Genomic DNA, 12,690 nt, shown 5'->3' with positions numbered 1-12,690 from the left:
AACGAGCGAAAAAAAAAATAGATACTTGACAATAGTCTCATTGTGTAGGTGTTTAAATAAGCACAGCGTATAACAGATCAGAATCATCAGATCTAGTGTTAACAAAAACAGGTCATGGAACAGACTGAACCTTCAGGTCATCATGTGCAGGTCTCTAGATCCAGCATGACACTAAGTCTAAGCACATACAATCCAAGTTCACCACGGTTAAAAAGAAATGACACCTCTTGCAAAGCCTAGAAATCTATTCGTGTTGCTGATTTCAAAATGATGTCCGCTTCCCAATCCCAAGGAGTGGATTCATTTCCAAGAAAGAGAGTGAAAAGCAGACATGACATAAGGTGTACAGGATGGGACTGAGGTGACCAAGACCCAGATCTTGCTCTCCTACCTATTTCTCATACTATCCCCATCTCCCCATACTCTCTGTATCAGTGGGGAGCAAACACCTTTACATCCCCAAACTATGTTTTGTCTTTACATATACTCCATTGTAATGATGCCAGTCAGTCACATGATGAGGACAAAGGGAACATTTGCTAAGGAAATCAAAGCTTCAAACAGTCTCAAAATCCCACAGAAGCTCCACATTCTATTATCATAACTAGGAAGGCTTTTGCCTCGAACGTCAGATTTGTGTGTGTATGTGTGTGTGTGTGTGTGTGTGTGTGTGTGGGATGGTGAGCCAGTGTGCTTTATTAAAGTTTCTCACCTGTGTATGGTTCAGGAAATATTAACAGGAGCATGGGTAACTTACCAGTCTCTATACCACTATGGAAAATGTCTCCCCTTTTCCCACCAATTACTAACCGCCTATCCATCCCCAGGGGCGGGGACTGAAATCTTTCCGCCTCCAGGAGGGAATATTTATGGGTCTAATCTTGTGCAGACTGAAGATCAGATTCTATCAAGAGTACAGGGAGAGACCAAGGAGTTGGGCCTCTAAAGGAAGGGGCGGAGCGCAGCTCGGAAGTGTCACCGGAAGAGCACGGAAGTGGATCTGCTCTAGGACTCCATTATTATCCCTGCTTCCAGCTCTATCTTTTTGAAGCTGGAACTCCAGTGAGAGCGCGGACTCCATCTGTGTCATCTGGTAGCAGGTACAGCCACACAAAGGCTACCAGTACACATGTCCTGTGCTCAGTGATTGAGCTCAAGCAGAACTGGCCCCTAGAACATTATAAAGCTTCTGAAACTTCGTTTAGCTTGCTGTGCAGGCTGTGCCTGCAAACTTTGCACTGAGACTCCTGCCAGCAGGAACCTGAACTGCAGTGTGAAAGCTGGGCTCTGACCTAGCAGCTGAGGGGCGGAAATGCACTGTCTGGACAGAGCCTTTCTAAATTTGTTATTAAAGGGAAAGCATGCTTTCCTGAGGCTGCCCGATTCAAAAGATCTTTTGGAAAGCATGGTTAAGAAAAAATAGAAAATATTTCTTCATTGTCATGGAAATTTACCTTTTTAAAACCCTGGGAGGGATTTGTCTCAAAAATATGTTAGTTTCAATTAACATGATTTTCAAATTTAAAGCCCAGTCCCTCTGTCTCTGTCTTTGTCTCTGTGTGTGTTCCAAGTCACATTGTTTTGTTTTGCCTGCTTTGGGGAGGGGAACAATGAATACCGAAAGACATCTATCTTTCGGTAATTCGTTTTCTAAAATGGCATAGTACCCGTAACATAGGCCTAGCTTTGATAATGAATCACAACTAATTACACATGCAAATGTACTGGGTAAATTTGGATGCTTAATTAGTGAGGTAATTATGGTTGAAATGGAAATACGCAATTTTCTATGCACAGGTGTTTCTATTCTCTCAGTAAATCACCTCATTTGCTAAAATGGAAAATACAGAATTCATGTGGTGCAGCGACGAATCATTTGTATGTGTATGAACACGCTCTCCTAATGGTTGCCTTTTTTTTTTTTTTTTTTTTTTTTTTGGTTTTTTGAGACAGGGTTTCTCTGTGGTTTTGGAGCCTGTCCTGGAACTAGCTCTTGTAGACCAGGCTGGCCTCGAACTCACAGAAATCAGCCTGTCTCTGCCTCTGAAGTGCTGGGATTAAAGGCATGTGCCACCACTGCCTGGCTCTGCCTTTTATTCTTAGCATGTGCCAGTTAAAATAGACAGACCATTTGAATAACATCACTAATTCTTCATACTGAAGTTGAAAAGGCGCATAAATATGCCTGGTTTACTGAGGAAGAACCAGAGCCCTGCGAGGCAATTGCAACCTCAGATGCCAATTCAGTTATGATCGATCACCTGCAAGTCGCCTCATGTAGTTAAAATAAATCCACTCAACACAACATGTGTTTGTATTTTTGTTAATTTCCTTTTGGATTAAATTATTCCTGGTACTCTAATGTTTCAGGTTGTTTTTATTTAATATTGTTTGGGGGAGAGGAGGAGGAGATTTTTCATAGGAACAATTTGCAAGTATTTAAAAAGTATTCAAGTCAGGCCTAGTTGTGCAGGGTTATAATCCCACTGTTTGGGAGGCTGAGGTAAGAAAATCACAAGTTCAAGTTCATCCTAGCAAATTTAGGCAGACTCTGTCTCAAAACAAAATCTAGATCAGAAGACTGTGGATGTGGATCTGTAGGAGAGCTTGCCCAGGGTTCAATTCTTAGTACTACAAAGAAATTAAAAGAAAAAAAAATATAGAAAGTATTCTTATGTTTCGGATGAGTCTGATTTGAAGGGGAAAAGTAGAAAAACTTTTTGGCTTCAGCATTTCTTAGGAATTTCATTCTCTGCCCAGAAATGCTGCCTTAGGCATTTTATGAATTTATAAACTAAATTCTACTTTTTAAAGAAGGGAACTCTATAATCATGTTCTCACTCAACAAACACTACTGGTAATGTAGTCAGTGCTAGACAGCATAGGAGGGGAGGAAACGAGTCAGGTCTTCATCCCTACCCAATTAGGAAGCAAAGGCCTCCACTGCTGTCTTGCCCAAAACTCATCTGTTTCTCTAAAGAAAAAAAATTATATATTAATGATACATAATAGTGGGTTTCATTATGACATTTTCTGCATTGTATAATTATTTTTATTATTTTTATGCCTCCTACTCCCAGTGATCCACAGTCCTTCTTCTTTCATACTTATTTATATATGTATGTCAGTATGAATGGAAAGAGCTGGCTCCATCTTATGCACAGAGCCCTCGTTGCCTCAGGGAAATCCAAGTGAGGGGAAAATTAGAGGTTATGGGACAAGGGCTGCCAGGCCTGCACGCACTACTGTTTGGCCACCCTTCAAACAGAAGCCAGAACAAACAGGTCTTCCAAATTGCAACAACCTCTCCACTCAGGTGCATCGTTTGTAAAACTGCAATTGTTTTCCGTCCTTGGGAATTTCATACATGAATGCAATGAAATATAATCGTATCCATCCCTAGTTCCCTCCTTGAACGCTATCACATCCCTTGTAGTATGTCCCCTCCCAATTTAACGTAACTTTTTTTTTTAACCTAGTAAATCCAGTTAGTACTGCCTATATATTTACAGTGTCAGAATATGCTGTGCCAGCTGCTGTAGGAGAAAAGATCTCAATGATCTTACCCAGGACGGTACTCGGCATGCCACAATTCCATCCTTCCTGGGAAGATGTGTTATAGTGCTACACCTGTTCTGAAACAGCTATTTTTTGGTTGTCTTCGAGACTTGTTCCACATGAGGTAATTTCACACCTGATACTGTAACCATGGTCTCATGCTCATGGCTGGGGAGGCCGTAATCTCTTGTGCTGAAGTTGATCGTTTTATTTTCCTAAATGGTCGTGTTGCCCAATTGCCTTGCAAACATTTATGTTTCCACTCGTAGACTGGTGTTGCTCTCAGCCTAGGTCAGCAAAGCTTCTGCTTGCAGGGGGCCGCAATCAATTCAGAGGTGGATAATCGGCCAATGTCATGAGACCAAGAGAACAGATGCACAGCTTTAGTGGTAGGAACCAAGCTTGAATTCAGATCCGTACGGGCTGGGTTTGTGGGTCAATTTGACACAAGCTAGAGTCATCACAGAGGAAGGGGCCTCAATTGAGGAAATGTCTCCGTGAGATTCGGCTGTAAGGCATTTTCTCAAACAGTGATGGATGGGGGAGGGTCCAGCTCACTGTGCGTGGTGCCATCCCTGGGCAACTACTGGTCTGAGGTTCTAAAAGAAAGCAGGTTGAGCAAGCCAGGGGAAGCAAGCCAGTAAGCAGCAGCCCTCCATGGCCTATGCATTAGCTTCTGCCTCCAGGTTCCTGCCCTGTTTGAGTTCCTGTCCAGACTTCTTTCAGTGATGGACAACAGTGTAAGAATGTAAACTGAATTAACCCTTTCCTCCCCCACTCTGCTTTTTGGTCATGTTGCTTTATCTCAGCAATAGAAATCCTATCCAAGACAAGCCCCAAACCCTCTGGATTTTAGACCACCCTTAGTTTCCTCCTCAACATTCACAAGCATAGCTATATGACTGGTGATTGCAAGCAACAGTTACCGAACTGTACCCAAATTCAGGCTTCACAAATAGTTATTTTTATCTTCTCAACATTGCTCATGCGTGAGGTGTGGTTGTAATCTGAGGCGTGAGGAGGAGATGCATGTCACTGGGAACTATTTGATGTTGAAACATGAAGTAGAGTTGAGTGGTTTGTGTTTCTGTGGCTTAGGTTTGCTTGCAACTCATTGTACCCTCCAGGCTGTTCTCAAATTCTTGGTAGCCATCACGCCTTAGCTTCGTAAAGCAACATGGGCTTTCTGGTACCCTCAATAGAGGAAGAGCACTTCTTGGAGTGTAACGGTGGTCAAAACAAATGAACTTTACCCTTCTGGAGATGAAGTTATCTAGACACAGAAACATGCACCTGTTCCAAGTAGTATTAGAAGTCAGATGGTTAGTTTTACAGAGAAAGAAAATGCAGTCTATGTATAGTAAAGGAGATCAGAGATGTGGGGGTAGAAACGTGACCATAAAAATATGGTAGCTTGGACAGGCACCCTCAAAATTTGACCTTTGAGTCAAAACATTTGTGAAAGGAAGAAGCTGCCCAAGTAGATATTCAAAGGAAAAGCATCCAGGACAGAGAGAAGCCCCTTCTACAAACATTCCAGCATGGAGACATTGTGGAACACTCACACAAAGGCCAAAGGAGGGATCTAAGGAAAATAGAAGATGAAGTCGGAGAGGGAGGCCAAGGCATATCCAGCCTCCTTGGAATGCTGGTCTGTGTTGTGAGTGGGATTCAGTGTCCCCACATGTTTTTCAGACGACTGGAAGCAGCTGTTAATCTTTTCGAGCGGTGTGGAGACCAGAGGATGCAGGGCACATGGGCAAATGGGGACAACTGCAGATGCCGTTAAGGAGGGAGGTCACGCAAAGACCAAGATGACAGTGCTGGAAGTGATGAGAACTGGCTGTGTACCCAAGGGACTTTGAAGGTACAATGATTTCTAAGTTCCTAGAGGAATATAAAGTATTGAGCAGCACACACATTCCAAGAGATTTCCTGTCAAGAGGAACAAAGACCTAGCCAGCAGTGTTTCTCTCGTTCCCGCACTCTTTCTCTCCCCACCCCCTTTCCCCCTACTTTGGAGTCTAGTAAAAAGTCTTCCTGTACCACAGACACCATATTACAGTGATCACAAGGAGAGGAGCCCCCCCCCCTGCTCTAGACCCGAAACCGTCAAGACGCCTAGGTAGTTCAAAGCACAATGTCTGACTGCCTCTGCAGAAGAAAGTCAGTATGAAATTACCCAGCCAAACCCAGGCAACCCCTGGCCCATGACGGGAAGTAGTACAGACTTGTCTTGTTTGAAGCCTTTTCTTTTGGAGGTGATCTATGGCTCAGAGATAGGTAATGGTACAGGGTGCAGGACCTAAGACTGGGGATGCCCTAGATAGGTCCATAAAGGGGAGACAGAGAAAAGTTCTCTTCTAATTACTTTGTTTTCTTAGTGAAATGGAAAACAAGGTAATTAACTAAGAGTGAGATGTTGGGAGATGGGATGCTCAGGTTTGGAGGGAGAGGAGTGGGTATAGAGTTGTCCAACAGACCATGAGCTGAACATAGGAGGAGGTATATTGTAAAGGACAACCTGGAGCAGTAAGGGCACGCCAACCTCAACAAAACTGACATTTTGATGCATTAAACCCCATTTTAGTCTTTAACACACACACACACACACACACACACAATTTTTGCACAGCTATTATGGATTAGATGATTGGACTGATTTCATAAAATACCACAGAATGGAATTCAAGTTGAGATTCACAATTCTCTTTTTTCCTTCTCCCTCCCTCTCCCTCCCTCCCTCCCTCCCTCCCTCCCTCCCTCCCTCCCTCCCTCCTCCTTCCTTCCTTCCATCTTACTCTTACTTTCTCTCTCTTCCCCTCTCCTTCTTTACCCACCCACTCAATCAACTTATGAGAAAGCCAGCACAATGGCTCTCCTCTAGGCTACTGCATGTCACTTTTCAGAGCATGAGCTCCCTTAACTCAACTACTTCTGCAACCTCCCTTCAAAACCCCAGAGCAGAATAAATTCAGATTGCCTGTGTCTAAAGCAAATGTTGGAATTCACTTGCAGGGAGAGGAGGAGCAAGCAGGGAAAGAGACAGAGGGAGGGAAGGAGTGAGGGAATTCAGTGAAGCTGTGGAAGGAAACTTGGGGATTTTACATGCTGTTGGGGAACTTGTGGCTGGATGGGCATGGGTGATCCAGAGGTGATGGCAACCCGGCTGGAGAAGAGAGGAGGAGGAGTGAGCAATCATTGTTAGAAGCCCTTGAATTTGATCTGGACTTTTGGCTAAGTTGATATAATACCAAATGGTGTGCTAATGAGATTTGTAATAAGCAAATCTCCCTAGGAGTGGCCCAGGAGCTGAGAATAAGGGAAGTTGCTGTTTATATATAGACCGAGACCTTGCTAGTCATTCCCCAATTAGATTTATGACCCAATATCTTCTTTTCCTGAATTTTGAAATAGTCCTATTCGTAGGCTAATCTCTGCAAAATATAGATTTCATGGATATCAAACTCCCATTGCACAAGAAAAATGAAGTTCATGTCCAAGGATGTAACCCTCTTTTTAAAAAAGTACACTTATTTTTTCATTTAAATCATAAACTCTCTACCATTTCAGCTTCAGGTTTGAAACTAAGAGAATGAAATAGTGTACGGCCTTCAGTAAATAGACACTCAGCAACGACTATCTTTTACAGTCATCAAAGACCACAAGGCATTACACTGATGCAGCCTTCAATTTTATTATCTCCTTTATTTCCATAAACCCCAGAGAGGAAAACTGTCTCTGCAAAGAGCGTTTTACACTCTGTAGGTCACACACCTTCTGCCACCATTTCCTTCATTGACTAGGCAGTTGATCATTCTAGTCCCAAAGCAGCTGTAGACATGAACAAAATCACTCTTTTGTGAGCATATAGATTTAAATTTCAATTTAAGGTATAGTGTATTTATAATTTCCCTTGCTATGTTTCAGTTATCTATGTGTTTTTTAACAGCACTGAGGATTGAACCCAATGCCTTGTACATGCTAGGCAAGCACTCCTCCATTCAACTGCATTCCCCTGTAGTAAATACCCTCCCACCCCTGTTCACATGAACAACCCTAACTAAGTGGGCTGTGCATGGAAAAAAGATACAAGAAGAAAGGTGATGTGAGGAGGTGTGTTTCACTGGAGAGGGAGGGAGATGCGAGAGAGCGTTGGAGGGGTGAGTAACTGAAAGTTGTCTGCACATGTCTGAAACCATCAAGAACTGAAAATCACATGTATGAAACCGTCAAAAATTGTAAAAACACAGAACGAATTCTTAGTTTTGTGGTTCACAAAACTGACGGCTTGGATATGGCCACAGTTCTTCAAACTCAGACATAAACTCGTGTGAAATTATGAGATAGCAGTAATCTATTCTTGGGGTGCAAAGAGGCTGCCCGATTAATCTGAAATGATGTTTTTTAATTCCACCAAGAGCTTCCAATTTTTAAAATAATTGCATTTAATTAATGTATTAAATGCTTTATTGGCCCTTTATTTGGCCACGAAAACCAATAGCTGTTGTTAAAAGTAAAATGTTTCCTCACTTTTAAAACTAATTGTTTAGCCACTATAAACAGTTTGGTATTTTTCCTTCTACTATTGATTGATCTTACATATATTTCATGTCATGAGGAACATCTTAGTAATAGCCAGGGCTTTGCCAGAGGGGAGATTTGGTTTTAAATCCTGAGTCTGCTATAGAAGAACTCTGACCTTCAGGTAACACTTTACCTATAACTGCCCATTTATAAAATAGTTATAATGGGAGCTGAAGATATGGTTCAGCTGTTACAGGCACTTACCACAGAGTTCAGTTCCCAGGACCCACACCAGATGGCTCATAACTACCTATATCTCCACTTCCAGTGGGTCCCACAGCCTGTCCTTGTTTCAACAGGTACCTGCATGCACAGTGCACATAGACTTACACAGACACACACACACACACACACACACACACAGACAGACACACACAGACACACACACAAATAAATAGTAAATAAAATGAATCCTTAGAATAATTATAATTCAGGGCTGTTTTGTGAAATTAGAGTATATGACACTCTTATTTGTATAAACCATAACTATAGATTATCCAGCATTTGCTTAGCATCCAGCACTTGTCTAGTGTGTGCACTGAAAATATCAGTAAATATAAAACTAAAAAAAAATCAGTAAACAGAGATTGTACTGAGCTCTACTTTGCTTTTTCAATTAACATTACACTCTATCTTCTTAAATAATTCAGTACTCTTCATTTGATGATTCTGTAGCATTTCACTTAATAAGTATCTCATAATGAACAAACCTTTCCCTCTCAGACTTGAGCTGTTTCCTTTGTCTTGTCGCATTTACCGTTTTGGTAAATAGTTCACCGCCAACATGGCCATCCTTAACTAGATATTCTAGACATGGAATTTCCGTATTAAAACCCAATGACATGACTAGTGCAAGAACTGGATATTTTTATGTACTTTTGGGTCTTTCGTACTTCTTGTGAAAATTGATTCTATGGTTTCTTTCATGGTCAAGTACACCAGTTTCCCCTTAGTTTTTAAATAGAGTGATATCATAAGGAAGCCCATATTTGTTGAGTAGCAGCTGGGTGAAAGCACATATCAGGCTTCGCTTGGAAGAACAGAGCAATCTTGGGAGCCCAGTTTCAAGAGGTGGCCTGCAGGGACTAGGTCCTTAAGCTCTAAGCTCTTTAACCTCTCAAGGCCCAGTTTCTTTATCTGAGCCCCACATCAGCTTTGGAGCCAGAACAGAGTGCATGAGGCTTGGCTTACAGTAAGTGGCCAATGAATTCAATTTTGTTTTTCACCATCCTCCTAGCATGCCACCCTTAGGGGGGTGGGCAAAGATAGATGTGGGCATGTGTGTGCATTAAAAGAGACATCTGGGTTTCTAGGAAATGAAACTCAAAACAGTTGCTTCCTTTGTAGTAGTGTGGTCCCATGGGTAATGCTTCATTAGACCTTAGAAGTTGAGCTAGGGGCCAATGTGATGATCTGGAAATCACAGTGCGCTGCTAATGAACACTCCTTTATAAAGTCTGGCGTGGGTGAAAGACTCATTTCAGAAGAAGCTTTTTCCTGATTTGCTTTTGGCCTACCTCATTACCACTTGCAATGGTTTTGAGCAAATGTATGGTTATTTGCATGCCCCTGTGGCTCTGTAAGATGACTATAAAGATATCATAACGCTCACATGGTTAAAGAGAGTGACTTCCAAAAGACTGAGGTGAAGTGGACAGAATCTCCCAGCAAGGCATTATCAGACTCTTTTTGACTGATTTTCAGCCAGGCTTCTCTAAGCCTCTGGGTGTGTCTTTGTGGCCATCTTTGTTTTCCCTGACTGGAGTAGGGATCCTGCTAAGTCACTGCATTGAGATCCTACCCTGCTTTATGATTGCACCCTCACCACAACTTCCCTACCTCTTCCGTGCTCCAGCCCCCATCGTGTCTCGTGGCATCTCTCACTCTCCTCATTTCCCAGGAGACTGTGCACCATCCTGGCCTGCCTCCAACAAGAACTCTGTCAGGCCACTTTAGTTAGAACACCCCCCCCCCGCCACATGCCTGAAGTTTCCTCTTAGTAATTTTCCATCCACTGGCTGCCACCCACCCTAGGCTTTAAAGTCCCGCTTGTTCTGGCTGTGTACAGAACTGAGTCCAGGTGCATCCTGGGGCCCCTTCCCCTGGTCTGCTAATCCTGATAATCCCATTTCATCTAATCACAAACTCTCGGCATATTTCATAGCAATGGAGCATGGATGGGGGCCCCAAAATCCTAGTTATATGTGTCTCCTGACTCCACCCTTTCTGTACAGTCGCTCAGATATGGGACAGTCACAACATATGGTAGAAAAAGCACTGCATTAAAACCACTTCAGCGACCTATTTGTCTTTTTTAAAAATTTTTTTGATAATTGAATGCATAACTTCTATTAGTTCGCTTCTTTTTATGTTTGAGTTATAGATATTAATTGAAAACACATAACATTTCTTTCAAAAGGAAGTTAGATCACTAACAAATTCTGCATATAAATTAAGCATGACGTTCTTCTAGACTCTTAAAAATCTATCAGATTACTTATTTTCAATTCTGTTGTCAGTGGGTGTTCACATTCGTTGCTTTATTATAGATGTCCTAGTTAGCATATTGAACCTTCTGCAGCAAAAATAGTGTGACTTGATAATATGAGGTTATAGGCAATGATGATAAGAACTTGACTTTTTCCCTCATAACAAGTAAATCATTTTTGTTACTCTAATTTTTGTTTTATTTGTGTTTGTGAGTGTGTGTGTGTGCGTGTGTGTGTGTGTGCACACAAGTGCACACAAGTGCACACATGTGCAGGCACAGGTGTACCCCAGAAAGCTTTTGGGGTGAAAGAACACATCAATCACATTCATCAGATTGATAGCTGCTAGGGGCTGGGGAAGCAGGAGCAGACTTCCAAGGAACTGAGGGAAGTTGAAGGTGATAGAGTTATTCCTTCTCTCAGTCATTGTCAGGGCTCAGACAGCCACAATTTGGTATTTTTTTTTCTTAAAGATTTGTTAGTTGCTATTGGCTTTGCTGTCCCCACAGGTATTGATGCTGATCATGTGCAGCTGATCTTTCTGTTTTATTTGTTTGGAATTTTTGTACAAGAAAAGAGTAGGTTCTCAGTGTTGATTGCTCTGAGCTCTTGTATGTGGGAGACTTGTGGGCGAGGCTTGCAAAGCAAAGGCCTAAGCTCCAGGCTCTGAGAACCAGTGGCTTACTGCTTCAAGCATTTGAGGTCAGTGATCTCCAGCTCCAGGTACTGGGTCAGAGCTTATGGCTTTGGACTTTGAGTTCCATTGACGAAGCACCCAGAAGCTACTGTATAGCTTGCAGGCTTCAGGTTTGAAACCCTCAATTCTTAAACCTTGGTGGTCCTCAGAAACTCCCCCTCCCCGCCAGAGACCACAGCTTGCAGTTTTTGTCTTCAGTTCCTATGACTGGTCATCTTCACACTCTGGGTTTTCTAACAAGTTTGTTTCTTGCTGCTCTCTGGACCTGCTATTCAGGCATCTTGTTGTTAATGGGTGGGTCTTTGGCTAAAAGATACACAAACTCCTCAGTAGGTCATCTTTCTTACTTCCTAAAATGATTCTCATTTTTATTTTAGTTGTGTGCATGAGAGAGAGAGAGAGAGAGAGAGAGAGAGAGAGAGAGAGAGAGAGTTGTAAAGGGACGGTGGAAGGAGTAGTTGGATGCCTTGAATCTAGAGTTACAGGCATTTGTACGGAAATCGGCACATTTTCCATGACAACACAGTAAGTATTCTTTTTTCCTAACTTATTTTACAAAAAAACTATCTTTTCTCACTTCACATGCCAAATCCATGTCCCCCACTCTCTCCCCCGTCCTGGTCCCTCCACCTTCCCTCCCACAACCCCCTAATCCCACACATCCACTCCTTGGAGTGGGTAAGGCTTCCCATGGGGAGTCAACAAAGTCTAGCACATCAGCAAGTACTCTTTACTGCTGAGCCATCTCTCCAGTCTTGTTCCCTTGCTCTTCATGCAACCAGCTCAGCCAACTCTCCTCATAGGAAAGATCAAAGTTGGCAAGGAAAAACTGTTTCGGAGAAGCTTTTGTTGGCACCTAATATTGCAACGTCAGGGCTAGTATAAAAGAAGGAAGACCAGAAAGGCTAAAAAGATCAAAAAGACTCTTAGGATTCTTGTACAGGGAGAATAAAAAGGACAGGGCACATATGTGTTCAGTTCCCATTTCTACTGCTATAGCTGTACATGACTGCGGTGTCTTGATTGCCCAATCATGAACTTTGGTTAAGCTACCAGAAAAGTGCTCCTCCGGGTTTAAGTGGGGACCAATTGCTACAGAAAGGGTAAGGCCATCAAGAGGCGACCTATATGTCTTAACAGATCAAACTGGAGACTAAAAACAGAATCCTCAATTCAAACATCTACTTTTGCTCACTACAGGATGTATTTAACTCGTGTGGGAAGTTGGACAGAGCCAGCAATAACGAATCTGAAATTATGAAATACTACCTTGATTCAAATTGGTTATGAAATATCCCAAAGCAGTCCCTCCTAGGAAACAACACTCTGGGGGAGGGACCCCAGGGGCCTGTGTACTCC

At 42.5% G+C, this 12,690-nt stretch overlaps 1 protein-coding gene across 1 annotated transcript in view; it reads right to left on the bottom strand.

Annotated features, from left to right (window-relative positions):
- The window catches only part of Tlr7 (toll like receptor 7), a 29,066-nt gene that overhangs the window by 15,658 nt on the left and 718 nt on the right, over positions 1-12,690 (bottom strand). The gene's annotated exons all lie outside the window — the stretch shown is intronic.

This window comes from Myodes glareolus, chromosome X (assembly GCF_982192425.1).
Source record: "Myodes glareolus chromosome X, mMyoGla1.1, whole genome shotgun sequence".
NCBI classification, from domain to species: Eukaryota; Metazoa; Chordata; class Mammalia; order Rodentia; family Cricetidae; genus Myodes; species Myodes glareolus.
Note: the sequence above shows the minus strand (reverse complement) of the source record. Positions and strands in the feature narration are given on the sequence as shown.